The 21,260-nt window shown below is 41.2% G+C and overlaps 1 long non-coding RNA gene across 1 annotated transcript; it reads right to left on the bottom strand.

Annotated features, from left to right (window-relative positions):
* Positions 1-193: 193 nt before the first annotated feature.
* LOC123966235 lies at positions 194-20,924 on the bottom strand. Its single transcript, XR_006823926.1, has 4 exons — positions 20,767-20,924; positions 16,240-16,418; positions 6,156-6,258; positions 194-436 (listed from the first exon to the last, which is right to left on the bottom strand). It is a non-coding gene; the product is annotated as an uncharacterized LOC123966235 (long non-coding RNA).
* Positions 20,925-21,260: the final 336 nt, after the last annotated feature.

A 21,260-nucleotide genomic window follows, 5' to 3' on the forward strand; every position in this document is an offset into this window, starting at 1 on the left:
AGGTGCTATTTTAATAAAGACACAGAGAAGGAATAAGAGCAAATAAACAGAAGAAGAGAGGGAAAGACTGTGCAAGTGAGGGTGTATGAGCAAACGCATATGGCAGTGCATGTGTGAGTACTCGTGTGGGAGACCCATATGCTGCAAAATGGCAGCCCAGAGGGGGTGAGAGACTGATAAAGATGGCTGGACTGGAAAGAGAGGGGAAGACAGAAGAGTGTGTGCATGAGAGAGATAGTTTTGAGACTAGATCGTGTGTAGCAGAGCTGTCAGAGTGCTGTGTGTCACACAGGGCAGATGAAACCTGACATACTCTGGCTATCGCCCACTCCTCCCTCCATCAGTCTTGCTCTGCGGCGGAGAGCGTCCCTCTCAGCTCTTTTCTGGAGAGTGGTATTGACTGCGCCGGTTCGATGTTGGCTATTTCCATTTTCTCCTGCGGGGAAAGAGGAGACAAAGCAATAGAAACGGGATTTCACTCTCACCACGGCCGAGGTTGAAACCAGAAACTCATCAGTCACCGTGACACTCTCTATCTTTTCACTTTCCGCACTTGTCCCTCGCTCTTCCACTCTGCGTGCGGGAGACAGAGCTTTTTTTATACACACTTGAAACAGCCTTCAACACACACACACACACAGACACACACACTTTAGTTCATTCCCAAGAGGATCCCAGATTGGAAGAGGGCATTAACAAAGACAGGTACAGCAGTCCATCTTTACCTCACACACTCGCACATACACAACATACAAAACACACCCAGATAAGGACATGAACAGTACAGACTCACACATGTACTGGATGCACACATTTAAACACATTTACATATATACTTTTACACACAGACATGTATACTGAAGGACAAGCACATAGAGGTTTACATAGGAAGAACACACACACACACACACACACACACACACACACGCAGAGACGCACACACACCTCTGAGCTCAGCTGTGTGGAATGAGGCCACTTTTAAGTGCTTAAAAAACGTCCTCCCTCCACCTCCACCCCTATCCGCTCCCTGCGGGACATCTGCTATGCCAACAAACACCACACACACACGTACACACACTCCTCACTTTCAGTCCTCATACACATGCATGCATGAATCTAAACACGCATTAGCAAGAACCACGTCACTCTGCGTGACCACGGCGCTGAAATGACTTTGTTCTGATACTATAGCATTGGACAGTAAAACACACACACACACACACACACAAAAACAAAAATCCTACTTCATTTTCAGCCTTCACTACATGATAGCCAACAAGGAACAAATGAAGGGAATAAGGTGTTTATCAGGATGTTTAGGATGCTAGGAGGTCTTCAGTAAGCAGTTGAAGATGTGGACTACAGCCAAACGAGGTGAGAAAAATGAGACCCAGGATGCTGTTTTTCCACTCATGTTGCCCAACAAGAAGTTATGTTGTCATTTCCCTCTAGTTGTATCTTTCCATTTACATTTTGGTTTAAGTTATCCAGGTTTTGATGAATCTGAGATTTCTGCCTCCATCCTCCATGTCATGTTTCCTAAAATCCTAAGACCACGCTATCAACACTGTTCATATGGGAGCATTTATTCAGTAAAGAGTAGTTCCAGAAACAACTGCTGACAATGCACGAGTGTTTTGAATTATTCAATGGAGTGAACAAAACAAACAAAATTCCATTCACCTCAGATATACCAGACTGATAAAACCAAAACTATTGACATGGCCAGATACTACTAGAGGCAAATGAAAATATATATTTTTTGTAATTTGGGTGGGAAGGCAGAAGGGCTTATTGAGGATTGATTTTGTATTATTATTTAAATACTCTCAGCTTTGAGCTGAGAGTAGCAATTATTTCTAGTTTTTTATACATGATGCGTAATGGGTATAAATCAGTATATAAGTTCAGAAGCTCAGCTGTCACGTCTTAAACTCTTTTACTGTACGTGTCAACTGATTCAGTTTAAAAACAAAATTGTGCTCAATGCCTTTCTTTTCAAAGCAAAATTACAAAATTACACTTATTCTTGTCCAACAACTGGGTTCCATCAGGACACGTGGCCGCTGATGCAAACACTGACTGTTGCTGGACTCCAACATGTGACCTTCAGAGTACAGGATGTCACTGAACACCTGACCACTCTTCAGTACTGCAGCTTTCAGGACCTTACTTGGTCTTAAATCACACAACACTGCCCTGGTTTTGATCTCTGCTATTTGCACGGTGATCAACCCTCACGCCCCCGTACACACATTCCTTCCTAACAAGCAACGGAGGTCGATACGACATCCTCTAATTCTGGCCCGCAGGCACCCGCCGTTCTCGGTCCCAAATCTAATTTTGCCCCTGGCTTTTTTGGGGGCCACGTCTGTCAGAGAGCAGGCAGCTAGTCGCCTCTATTTCTCAGGTAATCTCTCCTGTACTGACTTAATGGCTTCAGGCTCTGTAATAGAGGTCATTTAGTGCGATGGTTTAGTGCTGTGGAAGATTATGGGCGAGAGTGGGGCTTACCGATCCTAATGTTACATTTTAGCTGCAATTTGGGGATATTTACGCTTTTCCTTCAATCCCCGATCCCCCATGGTCATCCCCTCCCAAAACCCTCTGGAGTAGCACTCAAACAGTCCCTGGAGACCACAGATTTACAGGATCATCTTCCTGTGTGTGTGTGTATGTGTGAGAGAAGAGAGGTTTGTGAATGGCTGAGGGGTATAGATTGATTTGGTTTTGTTAGGCAGAGAGGATTTGCACCGCAGTGAAGCTTTAGCTCTTTTAAAGGCTCTCTCTCTCTTGATTTCTCTCCCACTCTCTCTTTTCAATAGGGATGGGGAAGTAATTAACAGCTACTTAAATTCTCTTGATGGATTTTGTGGACAGAGGAGAGAGGAGAAGGGGCAGTGTGGTGAAAGATGTGCACTGTCCTGAAGTTAATGCCATTTGCGGAGAGTAATTTTGTGCTACAGAATCTTTTTTTATAGATTGGTTAAGAAAAAAATCTATTTCCTGATGAAGCATTATTCAGTAATGAAGCATAATAATACAAGAAGCTGATAATGCATTATGAAAACCTCTTTGCATTTATGCCAGCTGCCATTGATTGCATCAAAATTTCAACTCCCCCTCCTGTCCAAGAGTGGTTCAGCATAGAGCCTTGTCTCAAACACATGCTTTTAATACTAATCAATCCCCTCCTAGCATATTCTATAAGTCAAACTCTATTTCCTATTGTTTATTCTCTAACCTGCTACTCAATACAGGCCTAACTGCTGACTCTCTTCCTGCTGTTACAAAGTACAATCAATTCCCAACACATTTTAATGATTCACACCACCAGCGTGAATCAATTTCCTGTTGACATGACCCCACTTGTCTTCATTACTGTCGGCCACTTTTTTTTTAACAAGTAAGGTCAATCACAAGTGTATTTAACTCCTCCGATCAAACAGAAATCTTCAGATGGAAATGGCAGCACTTCCTGTCAACGTGGTTGAGCTTCCTCTCTGGTCCCCCTGTGCTAACGGCTGTGTCATGTGTGTCAGGGCTGCCGGATCAGATGTCCCTTGTCTTGCGCGGTTATCAAACCAGACAATACCTCCTGCTGTAGGCAGAGACAACGCCACCTACCCAGAAAGCATTCATTTCCCTTCTCGTGCTAATCCTTCATCCCAGGAGAGATGAGAGGGAGGCTAATGAATATAGAGGAGGAAATGTGAGTCTGCAAGGAGCTGTGTGCACCACACCATCAAACGCACGCCATCTTTATATACACATACACATTGTTTGGATAGATGCATGGATGCATCAACACATCCATACGTATACACTCTCTAAAACACACACACACACACACACACACACACACACACACACACACACACACACTTCATTTCATTCCATTCAACTGTTATTCAGCAGGGTAAATATTCAGTTCAATGTAATGAGAAACGCTTGAATAGTCAGATCCGCACACACAGTTTATTTACTGTGCAAAACTTATCCAAGATGGGATCAGCAGTTAGATAAGTCTCATTATGAAAGACTGTGATTATGGAACTAACACGGCCTACTTTCCACACAGGTGTGTGTGTGTCTGTAAGTTGCATAACTGTGCCAATGAAATATTCACTGTCCATCAACCTCAGCTAACCTCATGCTGTTATGCAGGCAGTAGCTCAAACACCAAGATACTTGATTGTTTGCTACAAAATGTTGCACATTACAAAATTTCAGAAGTACCGCAAACTCCCTCATAACATTATGATTACAAACTTTACCTTTTTTTTTGGTAAAACAAGAGCTTACTGAATTTACTAAATACACTTAAAACAAGCTTGACAGGCTTGCATCTCTTTGCAATGCAAGGATGAATCCAAAATCAGTAATGCCTTTTTTAGATACAAAAGCTAAATAACAAAATGCCGACATATGCAGCTAACATCACATATGTACATTTATTATATATTTATCTTGAGAAAATAAGTGCAGATATGTATAAATCTATGAGTGAGCCAGGCCTATTTTAACCATTAATGAAAATGAATTACTTTACATTATAATGGTATTTTTCTTTCTGTGAATCAAATTAAATTAACTATAGATATTATTAACATTAACTGTTGATTCACTGATCTTCAGCTCTATTCTGTGTTGCTGCTGTGACCCAGTTCCAAATATTACCCCAGAGTGAGACACAAATTGTTTCCTTCTCTCTGAGTCTATCTTTAAAACAGCACACTGTATTTATTTATTTTTTACCCCTTACCAGAAAAAAGCTTGTCTCTGTGATATCATGGTATTAGCTGTAATGTGAGGTGGCAGAAAAAGGAAAGCGTCTTGATTCTGTAAAAGTGAGGGCTGACACCTCTATAGCTACCTGTCCAGCCACAAGCCTGTAATTTACCTCCATCAGGTGTCTGATAGCTCCATGCATATAACCCTCCATTACTGGGAGCTTGGAAGGGGACCGATCGAACACATGCCGGAGCTGTGGCCCTCCTTATCACGCACACACACATATAAATATCACTTCTTCAACTGGTAATCACAAAAATGCTCTCAAAATAGAAGTGATAACTTCTATTCAAAGCCAATATATTGATCCAGTGAAGTGTAAAAGGCCTTGGTAATGCTTTTAGGCGCTAACAGAAGAGGTGTGTGTGTGTGTGTGTGTGTGCGTGCGTGCGTGGGATGGTGGTGGATAGGGGGGTTCTACCAGGGCCATCTCAAGCTGAGGGACAGATGCCCTTCCCCTGGGTCGATAACCCTCGCTCTAGGTTTTAATTAGCTAATCAGTGGAACATGGGCTTTTAAGCGTGGTGGGAGAACACGGCTAAAACCTGGTGTCAATACCTATTAAAATGGCTGCCTCAGCTGTGCCTGCGCAGGCAAGGCCACTGACTCACAGCCATTGTCTTTTCTGGCATCAAACCAGCTTAATGCTGTCACAAAACTTACCAAACAGCTGGAAGGGCTTGGTGAGTTAAACAGCAGAGAATGGACACAAAACGTGCATGTCACAAACTTGTGTTAGAACAGTTATTATTATTATTATTATTATTATTAACACGCATAAGAAAAACATTATTTTATAGTGTTTTTTATGTTTTTAAGATTCTGTAGCTGTTGACTTTCATTTGCATCAGGTTGACACAGTTTTGTTGACATTCATGACATTAACAACCTGATTGGCTTACAACAACAATGTTACACGCTAAAATTAGCAACATAACTACACGCGGATGTTTGTTGGCTTAGAAAACAACAGAAAATAAGCCCACGCCCTGTGAATCCTGGTTGAGTCGCCCCATGACTGGTCACTGTGTGCACTTGTCACATGCTGTAAATAATGTACCAGAGGGATTAAGAAGGAGTGACACGCCGCCAAGAGACGGGTCGAGTATTCAGCAGTCACTATAAACTGCTTTGCTTCTGTGAGTGTGTGTGTGTCAGAGGTCGGGGTGGGGATGAGTGTGTGTGTTAATGAGTTGGGATGACATGTTTGCTTTGTGTCCATACGCCTACGCGTGTGTGTTGTCAGTGCATGTGAAGGCCCACGTCAGAAACTTTAATTTATGAGGTATGTCAGCAGACCCACTGTGCATGTATTTGTATATGCAAGTGTGTGCACGTGTGCTGGCGACATTCATGTTTACCTTGAGCTCGAGCCTGGAGGCGGTGACAACATACCGCTGGTTTTCCACCTGTGGTCACCAGTCAACTTCCAGGACAGCAGAGTGGCCTCCGGATGAAAACACGCTTGACAGGAGGGGGGAGAAAGAGACAGAGAAGTTATTAGTAGAGCCTGTGAAGCAGGAACCGTTCATTGCAGTTGATGCAACTACAATATAAAATTGAAAGGAAAGGGTCAACAAGATCCAGAGCTGAACAGCCAGGCTTTGTTACCTGTTTGACACTTCCTGTTTCCTCTATGTTTCCACATAACCGCTGACTATCTCTGGGACAACTCCCACGTAGCCACCAGTGGCCTGTAATTAGGACTTAAGTTGGATTTAGCTCTGCTGTGATGATATGGCGCAGAGTTAGAAAAACACAACTGATGCAACCCAGGGCAACTGTTTAGTCTGTCAGTGTTCAGACACCATCTGCATCCTGAGCTACGGCTAAAACCAACTGCACTTCTAGACACTTATTGTATGCACTCCTGCATATGTGTGTACACACACACGCACACACACAAGCACTTAACTGCTGCGTCTACTGGAGAAACTGACAAATAGCATATGATAACGTCCTATTGGCAGCCATCAGGATATCACTGTGAATGGTCAGTGAAATAACATTCAGTCTTTTCATTAATTGCACTGATGAGCTGAGGTGAGCCCATTTTATTCCTCATTGATTTCCATTTTACCCTTTTATAGCCACCACAAAAGAAGAGATGTAGATAAAAAAAAGAGGCAACCAAGGTAAGAGTTTTTTCAAGGAGTTGAGACAATGGAGATGTGAATCATTAACATTGGTGTACACTTTTTATCGCCAGGTTTTGACATTTGATAGTAAGCTTATTCTCACACATACTGTATAATTATGTAAACAAGCTGACTTGCTGTTTGCAGTCAAACGTTTCCTCATAACAGGGTGTTACTACATGATGAAGGCCATCAGTCCTTCAGCTGCTGAAGAGTGTACCCTGTATCTCATCGTTGCTGTCCAAAGCACAAAGTACAGACGCAGCTACTATGGAAATCCAAGTTTTATTACAAGCTTTCAAACACACAAGGTGCTCTCACTGTGAGACTTGACTAAAAAAATGTAAACCTTTGGATCTTGTCAGCTGTCACAAAACACTATGGTGTGCTGTTCTGGACTGACTGGCTTGAGCTTTGTTTCAGATATTGCAATCTGGCTCCACTGAAATAGAAGAAAGGCTGTCTGTAGTAATCTGGGATAAGAGGGACTTCATCTACCAAGGTGTAAACCAGCACTAGGCATATTTCAAGGTTGGCTGGTTAGCAGAAATATTTTAAGGCGTATTTTGAAGGTCTTGTCTTTGCAGGCTAATTACAATGTTCTTGTTGGATTAAATCCTTTTCCCCAAAGCAGCAACAGCTTAAGCAGGAGGTTTTGCTAAAAGGCTCACACTGCCTTTGTGGCCTGAGAAGAAATGTTTCTCATTTGACTAATCCACTTTCTTGTCATGAAGACGACCGACCTTCAAATGTTATCATTTTAGTCACTTTCGGTGACTTAAAAACTTCATAGAGTCTACATGGACATTTTGCCAAAACTTCCTGCAGCTCTCACTTATCAATAATAGCATCAAATGTTTACAGTAATGCCGCGAATGATGTCAATGTAAAAGACAAAGAAAGTTTTTGTAATAGCTGCACACATCCAGATCCAAGCATGCACACAAAACCACACTAGATAAAAAATAAATGACTTATAATCAATAATCTGAACTCATTCTGTATTCTATGTGTGAAAAACTAGTAGCAGTCACTGTACAACATTTTACACATGAAGTAAAATACTGAAAACAAATACCACCTTAAAAACTGAATTCAATTCAGCTTCTGTCACTATAGTAACACTATATTCTGCAGGCGTGCACACTGTTTGCTGTGCCACATCATCCACCTGCCACAGTGCATGAGATCACCAGCACATTACCACTTTACAAATCCACAGCTGCTTTTATGAGGTGTGACTGCTTGGCCCTGAGAACTCGGGGGAATTCAATATTTTTTCAAAGGTATAATACACACTGGTATCGAGCAATAAAAGAGAGAACAACAAAAGTGTCCATTTTCAATAGAAAGGCAGGAAGAATATGAGGGAATTGGTCAGAGAGGGAGGCGAGTGAATGAGTGTGTGTGTGTGTGTGTGTGTGTGTGTGTGTGTGTGGAATCGTTCAGTTCTTTAATATGATGACACCAGGCTGGCTGAGGCCATTATCAGCCTTGTAGACCGCTCTGAACACAGACAGAGAGACAGAAAGAGAGAGCACCCCCACTTTAATAAAAGGGGCCCTTTGCAGTTGTCTGATTAGAAATATCATTTCCTGATGCCCGTCGTTTTCCCTCCATTAAATTGGTCGGCGCTGAGCAGGGATAGACTGTTTATAATAAGCTGCGGGAAAGGAGGACTGTAAAATAACTGAGGTGATGGACAAGGGTGCCTGCTGCCTCGCGCAGGCTAATATACACACACATGCACACACATCTACACACCGCTGTGCACTTGCTAAACCTGGTGAGATGCGGGCTGTTTAATCTAAGTCGTCTGCCTCTGCTTTGATTTGCTTCCATGAGTTTAATCTCCTTCCACTTCAGCCTGTCCCTCAGTGAAAACACAGGCATAAATAAACCAGCACTTTTCAGCGGGACAACATATACACACAGTTGGCCACACACACACACACACACACACACACACCAGGTGACCTACATAACAAACCTGATCACCATCATTAATATGAATTCCAGTGTCACATAAAGCAGTTTATTTTTATTTCTGTATGATGATACTAATTGTTACTATCAATTATTTTCATCATAATTATTCTTGAGGCTTATTATCATGTCATTTTTCACACGTGTATGTTAGCATCACCGCTACAGGAAATAGATAATGATTATTATTATTAAATGGTTGATCTGGATGCGTGTGTGCCCGTGTTTCTTTGCCTGATTACATTATCATCACGAGGAGAAATGGTCTTTTTGGAATGAAACAGAATCTCCTTCCCAGCTGAGTGAGGGAGATGGCCTGATAAGTGGGGAGGTAATAAATAGCCTGATCCTGCCGAGAACAGCATGCGGACAGCCGCGCATACACACACACACACACACACACACACACACACAGTCTCTCTCTGTTCAGCCCCGGTGGCCAAAAAGGCATCTGCTGCTCATGCTGATGTCATCTGGAGATAATAACCAGGCCCAGCGTGGCATCGGGCCACAGCCAGCGTCTCGGACCCCCTCCACACTGCATGGGCTTACTAAGATCTGGCAACCCGCATCTGGGGAAACTGAGGACCTGGCAACCTATAGTAATCGGGTGTGGGTAGGGATGCTGGAGACATGCAAAGCATGGCCGCTGGGCTGGGGGGCACCAGCAGTGAACAGTTAACAAGTTACTCTGGGTGTGTTCAGAGTCTGGCAGCCTACAACTGGAGCAGATACAGTTTTCTCCCCTGCTACGAGCCCGACAGCCTCAGTAACTGTACAGCTGAGGGATCAGCACCGCCTGCAGCTGAGGGGAATATTTACAAACAACAGCGACTCTAAACCAATGACAAAGCCAACATGTAACCTAAGTGTTCCAACAAACACAACATGGATTGTTGCTTTTGGGTGCAGAATGTCATGTTGTGTGAGGCGACTGTGTATGTAGTGTGCTTTGCTATTCTCAGTTTTCACATTTTTATTTTTAATTACCAAATGCTTTATTGGCATGCTGCAGTAATTTCATACACTGCCAAAGATGACAAGATCAATCGCTGTGGAATATAAAAACATTAACAGGTCACAACACAAACAGAATATTCCACCTTATAAAGCCTAAAAGGCTGTCTAAAAATATATTTGGCCACTTAAAATGAATTTAGGCCTACCTCTCATGGTGACACTATGGTTACAATGTGTAGATGTGTGTATATATTTCTGTCTGTGAATGTGTCCGTGTGTGTCTTCCCAAGAAGAAGACAGCATCAGCCATTTCAGCAAATGGCCATAAACAACATGTGTTTAAGTTCAAGTGACAAAGCCCTCTAGCGGCCATACTAATTATGACTCTTGTCCGCCAGGAGGAAGTCAAGTGTTGTTATTAGACTGAAATTACAGTCAAACATCCAACAAAGTCCTGGATGAGCCTGCTGTTCATTTTCCCTTTACCAGCAGTCAATGTTGGTTTCTGTTGTGACTGCTGTCCCTAACCTTAATCAAGATAACACAAAAGTAATGACGAAGGTCCCCTAACAAAAAATTTATTTGAATCCAAACCATGATCTTTCTCTGAACCTAACAATCAACTAACTATCAATAAATATTTTGGAGAGGATCAATGAAGACACAACCTCTCTGGTCTTGGTCTGAGGTTGGCTGATGTGTTAGCTCTTCATTAACATGGCACCATGAAGAAAAGCACCACACAGAAAACTGGGTCAGGATGACATCTCTTTTGACAAACAGAGAATCTGTATAACAAAGTCTGGCGCTGGGAGATCTTAGAAGGTAACTCTCAGTTCTTCAGTTCTTAACAGTAAGGTAATGCTCACATATGCAGAAGCTAAGGAAAAGGTGACATGTGCATTCTCTTTCGCACCTTCTGAACATACTGTATATATTTTAACCTCAACACTACATTCATATTATTATGTTTTAGCAAGTAAATTCTCTCACACTAAGCAAGTCTTTTTCTGGGCCTAAACCAACACACAGCGTCAGAAACTGTGTTGTTCCAGAGGACATGGACAAACAACTTAGTTTGTCCTTTAATTTGGAGGACTTGCTGGGGTTTCTGTTCTCTATGAACATGTATGACCACTAGTTTAATTTATGTATTGCATGTATCATATTTTTTTCCACGTGACACAAATGTGCAGGCTTAGCAAATAACAAAAGAAAGAAAGAAAATAACAAAAGAAAGAATATATATCTTTTTTTCAAATGGAAATGTCTTGTACATCATTTTATACCAATTTCCCTAAAATGCCGCTTTGGATCTCCACTAGAACTTAAAATTCTTGGATGGGTCTAGCATGGGTTTGTAATGCCTGAGGTCTAAGGCTTTGTGCAATACAACAATATAAATCAGACTTATTAAAATTCCCAAATGTAATATTATAGCTCAACCAGATTTTCTCTCCACACTTTGACTTTCATATTCCCACTGCACACAAAAACACGTGGACCTTCACAGAGAGATGTGCATATAGGCACACACACAACAGACACAGAGTGTGTGTGTTATGTTCATAATGCACATAATGTACAGGATCTACAGTCAAGTCAAACTGACATTACGTTACCACAAGGTCGGCCACTCTCGCCATAATTCACCTTGCCAGAGTCCTCTGTGGGTTAGTAAATCTATCTGTGTACATGATCACATCGAGGTAAGAGCACAGTATCTGTTCACCACCCTGGTGTGCTGAAAGGGGCTGAAACAAGAGAACAGAACCGAGGAATTGAGTTACTTTGGACAGGATGGCTCTCTTTCCTGCCGCCCACCTAAACTGCGGTCCATTATAGGAGCTCTTAAAGGAGCTAACAGGCGTCAATCTGCCCATTTGGACAGCAGCGAGTGGGTGGACTATTAAAAGGCTGCCTGGATGGCCTCTCCTATTGTCTTTCTCTGTTTCTCTTCTAGTGACACACTCAACCTTTCCCCTGCGCCTTTGTCTACCTCTCTGGTTTCTTCTTTTCATTGTTACTTCTCATTTGCGTCAATCTTAATTACCTTTATTTCTTATATGTTTCAAGCTGCACTCTTTAATTCTACCTCCATCTTGCACCGCCCATCCCTTTCTGTCTTTACCGCTCTTTGCCTTCATCTACTTCTCTCTCTGTCTGCTTCAATCTGTGTCTCATCTCCTCTCAGACCTGCTTGTCTGCTGTCTGTGAGCATCAAACCCTCTGTGCTGCCTGTGTCTGTGGAGGAGTAGGAAGCCTCGAAGAAGAAGAAATCAAATTGTCTGCTAGCAACTAATTCCCCCCGACATCCACTTCAGCCTGCCTGTCTTCACCCACATCCTGGAGGGAGGAGAGGTGAGGAGGAGGAGGGGAGGGGAGGGGATGGATGGAAGCTGTGGAGGCAGTAAATGAAGGAGCGCTGGTGAATGTGTGTATGTGTGGGGGGCAGTTGGCTGGAGGCGGATTCTGACTCCCTGTGCTTCTTGTCAGATCGACCGTGGATCAACCTGAGGCTCAGACCTCACCTCAGCATGAATTTCCAACACATGTGTACACATGCACACACCTGCGCACACACACATAGCCTCTATACATCACCCTTGCAAACACTGCTACACTTCTTCATGACTACATCTGGACAGGCTTACAAACAAGCACTCAAAGTAAAACCTACTGGATCCTTCTCTTATAACTGCAGAAGGAAACATCTGCTTAAAAAAGTAACTTGATGTTTTTTGGGGGGAACTTTTGCAAGGATTTGCAACATCATAGGAGGTTCCTAGTTAAAGGAGCTGTATGCGACATTGGCTTCTGCTAAATGTCTCAGTAGAGCAACAAAGCTCCAATGAGAAAACATTTTACCTCTCAGATCATTGTAAAACACACTTCATTCAAACTAGACAGAAACAAAATAATCCATCGTTGTAAGTCTGACTTTGTCAAAATAAACCCATAATTCCTTGAAATATTTTCTTTACGCCTCAGTCAGCAGCCATAAAATGAGCAGCAATGTTCACTAAGTGTCTGACAACATCATGTAGAGAAACAAAATAAAACGTATTTGTTAGTCTGTCCACTGTTCCAACAATTGGCAACTCTGGTTGAAATAAATCGTTAATTCACCGCATTAGGTGAGAAAAGCTTGACTTTATAAACAAGTCCAGAGAGCCAGGGGTGACAACACAGGCAGAAGGAGATTGACGTCATTCTCTGCTCAGGATGCCATTACTCCACTATATCTCAACACAGCTCAATAGTTGTTTGCTACTACATTAATATTCAGAATGTCATACACAGAACATTTAATGATACACTATGTGTACTTCTGATACTGTAAATTTCTGTACTGTAAAATACTGTAAATTTCAACATCAGCATTAGGATGAAGTATACAGCCTCCCTTTGTCTATGGATCTCAATAACCCTCTACTTGCTGTTTTAGTCAATGCTAAGTCTTCGTCTGAAGGGTTCAATTCATGTTAATTCTGTATCAGACTCCTCTATACGTTCATGAGAGGGTTCACGTGACAGCTGATCCCTGCATTGAGACAAAACCCATGGAATGAAGTAATAACAGGAGTCCTCCGGTCTCGTCATTATCTGTGGTTTACTGGGAGTAAATGGCATCATTATCAGAGGGTATTGATTGTCTTCTGGCTGGGTGACAGCAGGTCAGCTAATAGATGGTGGTTATTCCAGCCGAGGCTACGTTTATAGACTGGGGAGAGCTTAAGACCGACACATTAGTGCTTCAGAGGAGATGAGCAGTAAACTACAAGATGTGATAATTGAACACAACATTGACATAATGTCTCATATTCATATAAATACTTTGTGAAGAAATGGAAAGATCTCTGCCCGCATTACAGTGCTCAGTACAATTCAGCTATTTCTGTACCAGCCACTGCCTGCATGTGCACACAAAGACACACCTGTCCTCATGCAGAGGTCTACACACACACACTACATTTAAACATGGGCCTTCTTTACCATGTAACATGCTGCTCTAACACAACTCACTTTCCTGTGGTTGCTGCTGTGTGTTGCTGAAGTGGTAAACAGCATGAAGACAAAAGATCTTCCGCCTAAATAAATTACATAAAAGACCAAATGTCCAGAATGTCCTTAATGTCTCCTTGAGACCTGTGTAAACATGACACGTTTTGATTTTATTCCATCAAAAGCAGCCTTGAAAACATATTCTAAACTGTGCACACATTAATTTTCAAATTTCATGATTTTGCAGCAGTTTTTCACTGTGACAGCGTTTGTTAGCTACCCTCATCACATTTTTTCGTAAACCTTCTTCCCTCTCTCTTTACCTGAATCCCTCTTTTCCCCATGGCGGTCTATCTCACTGAGTAGGACTGTCCTGCCAAGTGGTCGGACCATCCCCACAGTGACTCTGACCCTGGCATTGTGTATCTCTGACACTCTGTGACCTCTGGGCACAATGGCTCCACTCACAGCCTTCCAGCCTTCCCTCAACCCTCACTGTCAGCCAGAGAAAAGATGGGGAGCACAGATCGAGTGATGGAGAAGGGAGGGTGAGAGGAGGGGAAAGAGGGAGTGAAAGTATGTGTGCGTGAGTGAACATGATGATAAATGAACGAGGTGTGGAGACTGCAGTTCTATTGCTTCTATTTTAAAATGCACATCACATGAACCCAAACATCCACAAAGTTAAATAAAAATACTTATTTATATCACATACCAAACATCATGGATGCACCTTTATATCAGATGGAAAGTTCTAGCTATCTTTGTGCACAATTTTATGAACATTTCCCTTTATCCATCTTGATATGTCTGCTATTTTTAGAACGGATCATGACTGAGATTTAAAATAAATCTCAGTTGGTCTGAATGAGAATGTGTGCAGACAGGTTTGTAGATAATGATCTGTGGTGTTACGGAGCCGATGCCAAACATCCTGTACCTGCCTGTTCTAATTCTCTGTAATTTTCTCTTTTATTTTATTGACCTTTCATTTTAAAACCCACATCTGATTTATGAGATTTGTGTTGCGGGGGTTCTAAAGCTGCAATTCTCAGTGTTTTTTAATTAATAGCCATTATTCATATGTGTGTCAGAGTATTATACAGCAAGCAAACCAATACATTTACTACTTTTCTGTTACGAAGGAAAACCAATGGGCTTGTCGTGGCAGGTCCAAGGTGAAGATGCCAATGAAATCCATTCAAACCAGACACACCGGTAACCAGTAAACCAGAAGAATGCATTTCTCTGCCTTTGTTGTATTTTACAAGATTTATAGGATGGCTCATTCCTGACTGTTGGATGAATATTATGCCCATGGATGAATATTATGCCCATGGTTGCTTTAACACTGGACCACAGCAGTTTGTTATACCAGTAAACTCAAACACTTCTATCACTGTATCAACTCCGTGTTTCAGCTTAAGTATCTAAGTCATAATCGATTGTGTATATTTCTAGTTGAGGATTCACACACAACGATGAGGTTACGGGCAAAATGTCCTTAAGTCCCTAGATAAACTATTTTACATGTGACACAATTCAACTGACAGGTAATGACTGGAAATAAACAGTCACACACATCTAAATTACAGTGGTCCCTAAGAATAAGACACATCCAAAAAGCACAAGAATTTAGAGAATTGAGGATGAGGAGATACTTAAAGTATCCAAACAAGCATCTTATAAACTACAGGCAATGGCGGTATTGTAGTAGCTAATGTGGTAATAAGGAGTGGTAATAGCTAAGTCATGTTTAATAATGCTGACTTGCAATTGTACGCTAGCCAAATAGCATCAACTCAAACAGCAATTAAAAGCCATTACTTTACGCACGGCTGGACGAGTTGTCTTTAAAGTTTCAAGTTTCTGAGAGCAGTTTTTGTGCTTTCACTCTTGCATATGTTCATGCTTTCGCTATTAGTTTAGTCCTTAGAGGCCACCATACCAAAGACATATACATGTTATACATACACGTGACTGGTTTTTAATACACTAACTGTAGACTTATACACAGTGGCGATGACACTTCCACCTGGCTCCTGTATTTTCACACCTGCAGTCATGTTGTTGGTGTTCATTATTTGTCACTGTAAAATTATATTTGACATTTACCTTTCCGTGACCCTGTAGCGGTTGACGATGGATGGATGGATGGAAGGAAGGACATTTACCTTTCTAATCATACACAAGGGTGAACATGCAACAAAATGAGAACTTGTGCAAAACACTGGCCTGTGTTGTTCAGTTACATGCATACTATCAGGGTTCAAAAAGAAACTCCTGATGACAGACACTGGATTAGCTGTTGGTAATGCAGTCGTGTACTAAGAAACTGTTGACTGAGCGGAGTTACCATGAGGGCTTAATCCATGCTGGTACACAGAGGCAGGGCTGCCCTCAAGGTGCGCTCTGAGTGTGAGTGTGTGTGTGAGAGACGGACAGATGATTGCCTGGAGAGACTCACACATGGCTTTGCAGCCACTCCTATGTGACGTGTTTCACACCATGCCAGGTCATCAGAGGGTCAGCACCCTGCAAAGGGAGAGAGAGAGAGAGAGAGAGAGAGAGAGAGAGAGTGAAAACCACACATTTCAATTGTTTCAGTGTGTGTGTGTGTCCATATATAAATGTTTTCACCCAAAACAGCCTCTAATAATAACTTGACAGGTGTCAATAAAATGTCCTTTTAACCCGTTTTATCTTGTGTTGAGTGAACACCACCACCATCACTACACACACACACATACACACACACATATATAAATACACACACACACTTACAACTTAAACACACACTTCCTCAGTGCTATTGTCTTGATTTTATTCAATTCAATTCAATTTTATTTATATAGCGCTAAATCACAACAACTGTTATCTCACAGCGCTTTTCATAAAAGAGCAGGTCTAGACTGTACTATATGAGGCTTTTATGAATTGTAACTTTTTCTTTTTCATCTCATTATAACTTGAAGCTTAGGCAATATTGTCTTTGTTACACTTTTGCACTGATTCATAATGTTTTACAGTGACAATAGATCATATTAATTTGTGTCACTCGTAGTGACAAAACCGAGGGTTATTACCAACTCTGCAGGCCCCCTCAGTTCTAGTTTGTAAAATTTCTTTTAAATATTTGTTTTTTCGGTTTTGTTTTTCCAGCTCATGACTCATCAGTCATCAACAATGTTGTAAAAATCAATGTGCACTAAATTATTATAAATTATTGTAAAATCCAAAGCATCTTTGTTTAAATAAAGCTCGTCACTACTGTGAAAATGTTGCAAATCTTGATCTCAGGGCCTTCAGAGTTTGCAGCTTCGTCCTGACATACACGTACTTGCAGGTTATGGAAGTTACAATGTTCTGATTTTATTAAAAATGTTTTAGAGAATTGTTTGAGAGATTGCAACTGATGTTACTGCCAGTTAAAACGCTTCCCCCCTCCCAAAAATATAACATATAACTCATATTTATAAGCAATGTATTGCAGAGCAGAGCCCTATTCTTTTCAATTAATGTGACAGTTTTACTCTCACATCAAGGAGAGAGGAGTTTGGCAGTGAAAGGTGTTTCTGACCGTAGTATGAAATCATTCACAACACGGCTCCTGGCCATAAATCTCACACAGACAGACACGCACATAAAAACACACACACACACACACACACATACATATGTGGAAAAAGACAAGACAGATAGGTGCACACAAATAATAAGCCTTCTGCTCTGATATCCAACCTCCATCAATTAAACATCAAATTTCTCCCCACTTTTGCAGCCAAACACATTCTTCATTCTTTTAATCCCAAAAGCTGAAACTCAACCCAGTTAAAATGCCAGCGGTAAGAAGACAGTGAGAGGCAGGGGAATCAAAGCATGTTATCCGGCCCCACATACTGTGCAGTGTGTGTGTGTGTGTTTGAAAGAGTCAGAAACACAGTAGATGTAGAAAGTACAATAAAGAGAAGGGGAGCCAGAGTAGATGTGCATGTAATTATTTTTATTCTTTAACCCCCCCTCCCCTCTCTCTCTTCTCTCTCTCTCACTCTCTCTCTCTCTCGCTGTCTCTCCATGTCACTGTCCATAATGCACTCTGACAACACACAAATCACTGGAGTGGTTTCCCAGCAACAGAAGGGAGGGTTTGGGGCTTTGGACCCTGTTGGAGCCAAAAACGTCTTCCAGGAGAGGAAATTGATTGCCAGTGGAAGTCTTAAAAAACATCCCTCAGATCCAGTCAATAATCACCACCAGATAAAAAAAAGGGGGACAAGGGCTGAAGGGGGTGGGAGCATTGATTTTCCCTGTTTTCTGCTGCCCGGTACACGCAAGCAGTAAAATCAAGAGCTGGGGAAAAGCCAACCGAAACAGCATGACAGTCTGATGAGAGACAGTGGCGCTCCGGGCTAGTGGTCAGAAATCAAAGTATCTCCACTCTTCCCTCCAACCATGTTTCCTTCTTCCAACCACTCCCTCCAACCCACATTCATTTCTCTCTGCCTCCCCCGTGCGGCCGCTAATGCTCATGGCAGCTGTTTAAATTATAAATGATTTCTCAATCATTAAATGTGAACTGTAGCTGATTAGAAGGATTCTATGTTTTTTTAAGATCCAAGGACTCATTACCACTTCATCTGCAGATTAGTAATGATCCCTTATGATGTAAAACAAAAGAAACCTTTAGGTTGCCAGGTTGCGAAGACAATGTTTCATTAAAGAAAATAATAAAGCAAGAATATAAACAATTAAAAACAATTATATGCCTCATAATCTGGCAACCTAACCTCTTTGAATGTATGCACTGTAACAGGTTTTTACTGAAATGCATCTGCACAGTATTAGTGATTTTTAACATTTAATAGGTTATTCATGACAATTTGTCAACTGTCAAGCGGTGCTCCATCAATCAATCAATCAATCAACTTTTATTTCAGACACATAGGTCGATATCAGTAAAATAAATGTACAAGATCATAACTTCTTCATAGCAACACATTCCACCATAATTAAAAGACATTTATTCCAAAAACGCGAGGAATACCTTGTATCTTTTTTTGTAGATTCAGCTAAAGCTAAAATTATAAAAAATTTTGAATTAATCAGCCGACACATAAAATTTCGCAATACAGCATGAAGCCTGGGAACATTACTTGTCACAAACACATGACTTGCACTTGTCCATCTTGGGAACATAAGCAGGATTCTAAATGCATCATTAAATGCCACCTGCAGCTTTTTCATTTTCATAACTGCACCACAGGGCTGTATAGAGTGGAGTACAATAAGCTTTCAATAGAGCTATTTTAAAAACATCAGAACACATCTGAAATTGCCGTGCCAGCATATTGGCTTGTGCATACAGTTTGCAACACTGCATATCATCATCATCACATAAATCATCCCTGATTATATCACCCAAATATCTTACTTTATTCACCACATTTAACAATTAGTCTGCCAAATAAAAAGTAGGAAAAGTTTGTTACTGATCCTCCTTAGTTTCGGAAATAATATTAACACTTTTTTAGGGTTAAATTTGATGTCATGCTGCACACCATGATTTGAGCAGCCTCTGAGCAGTTGCTGCATGCCAGCACTATAATATCAAATGGTTAATAAGACTATTCCCCACAATACAACCAGTCTTACATTCTTTTAACTTGTTAGAAAGGTCATCCATCTACAAATGAAATAGAACGGGTGACAACATTCCACCTTGCCCTAAGTGTTAAAGGGTTAGAGTCCCCTTAGGGTTAGTCTCTAAGTAACTAAAGGGGGGATAGAGTGGGAGATGGGGAATCAAAGGAGTAAAATAAGCAAAGAGACCTGTTTAACTTTTTTATATTTCCCTGTTGCTTTTATGTTTTATGTAAAGCACTTTGAATTACGTTGTTGTTGAAATGTGCTATACAAATAAACTTGCCTTGTCTGACCCCTTTAGTCACTAAAAAGGGTGCAGAAATGCTCTTCCCCCATTTAACTTGCATAGTTTGATGCATGCACCAAAAAAGCAAAATATTATATATATATTTATTTTTTAAATCCCTCTCACCCCTTGCAGGGTGGTATGTGTCATCCTCAAGCTCGGGTCCTCTACCAGAGGCCTGGGAGTTTGAGGGTTCTGCGCAGTATCTTAGCTGTTTCGAGGACTGCACTCTTCTGGACAGAGACCTCTGATGTTTTACCTGCCACTCTCCCAGTTTGGGGGTCACAGGCCCCAGTGCTCTGATTACCACTGGCACCACTGTTGCTCTTACTTTCCACATCTTTTCTAGCATATATATATATATATATATATATATATATATATATATATACACACACACACACATATTATATATATATATAATATGTATATATAATATTGTATTTATATTTAAATAGTATAGTAAATAGTAAGTTTAGGCATACCTATAATGAATAAAAATAGAAATGCCCAAGAGGACTTGAAATTTCTTCCCTTGCTGTAAATCCAACGACTTAGGGCTGAATAGATGTTTAGCCTTAGCTTTGAGGTAATGTGAACGTTTTTCAGCGCGTATAAAGAGCTCAAGGATCGAATAACTTGTGAAAATCTGTAAAATCTATGAAAAAGTGATGTTAATATTCAAACTGTCCTACCACTACAAGAATGTCAATACATAAAATTGACTGGACATTCAACCGAAGTCCTTATTCAACACTGATCTTATAAGCTACATGTTAAGTTTGTTAAGTGGTGTTGGCTGAAACTCAGAGTGAGCCTGTAGCAGCTCGCAGCGCAGAGGAGGAGGAGGAGGAACCATCCCTACCACAAATTTATACTAAAGTTATACTAAAAACTTTAGGCCAGTTTAAAGAACAAACCCAGTCCAATTTAGCAAGCAGCTACCTAACTTACCTGTTATCTCCAACGCTTTCTCTGTCCATGACGCTCGAGCTGCAGCTCCAGCCAGGTGACCCCCACCAACCCCCAGCATTTAAAGTTCATAATATTGTTACCAAATAAACCAACCTTAAGGTTTAGACATATTACTAGCTAATATGTACATTAACTGAATTCCTAATATTCAGTTTCTATCTTGCTCCCCCTTGTGGTGACGCAGCTGATAACACGAGGCCTGTCACCTCCATTGCGCACGCGCCGGCGCCGACTCTCCTCTTTTACGCCTGAACTCGCATTGTGTACTGCCAACAGTTTAGGCTTTGATGAGAAGAGTCGAGACGAATCACATTAGCACATTAATACATAAAAGAAAATTATAAAATAAAGGGTAAATTTTTCTAAAGTCTTGATGCCTAAATTGTCCTCCAATTCTGGAATCTCCCATTAGGGCCAACAATTAACTTTTTTCAAATCTCAGTTTGGCACAAACAACAGGTGAACATCACACA

This window comes from Micropterus dolomieu, unplaced genomic scaffold (genome assembly GCF_021292245.1).
Source record: "Micropterus dolomieu isolate WLL.071019.BEF.003 ecotype Adirondacks unplaced genomic scaffold, ASM2129224v1 contig_12961, whole genome shotgun sequence".
NCBI classification, from domain to species: domain Eukaryota; kingdom Metazoa; phylum Chordata; class Actinopteri; order Centrarchiformes; family Centrarchidae; genus Micropterus; species Micropterus dolomieu.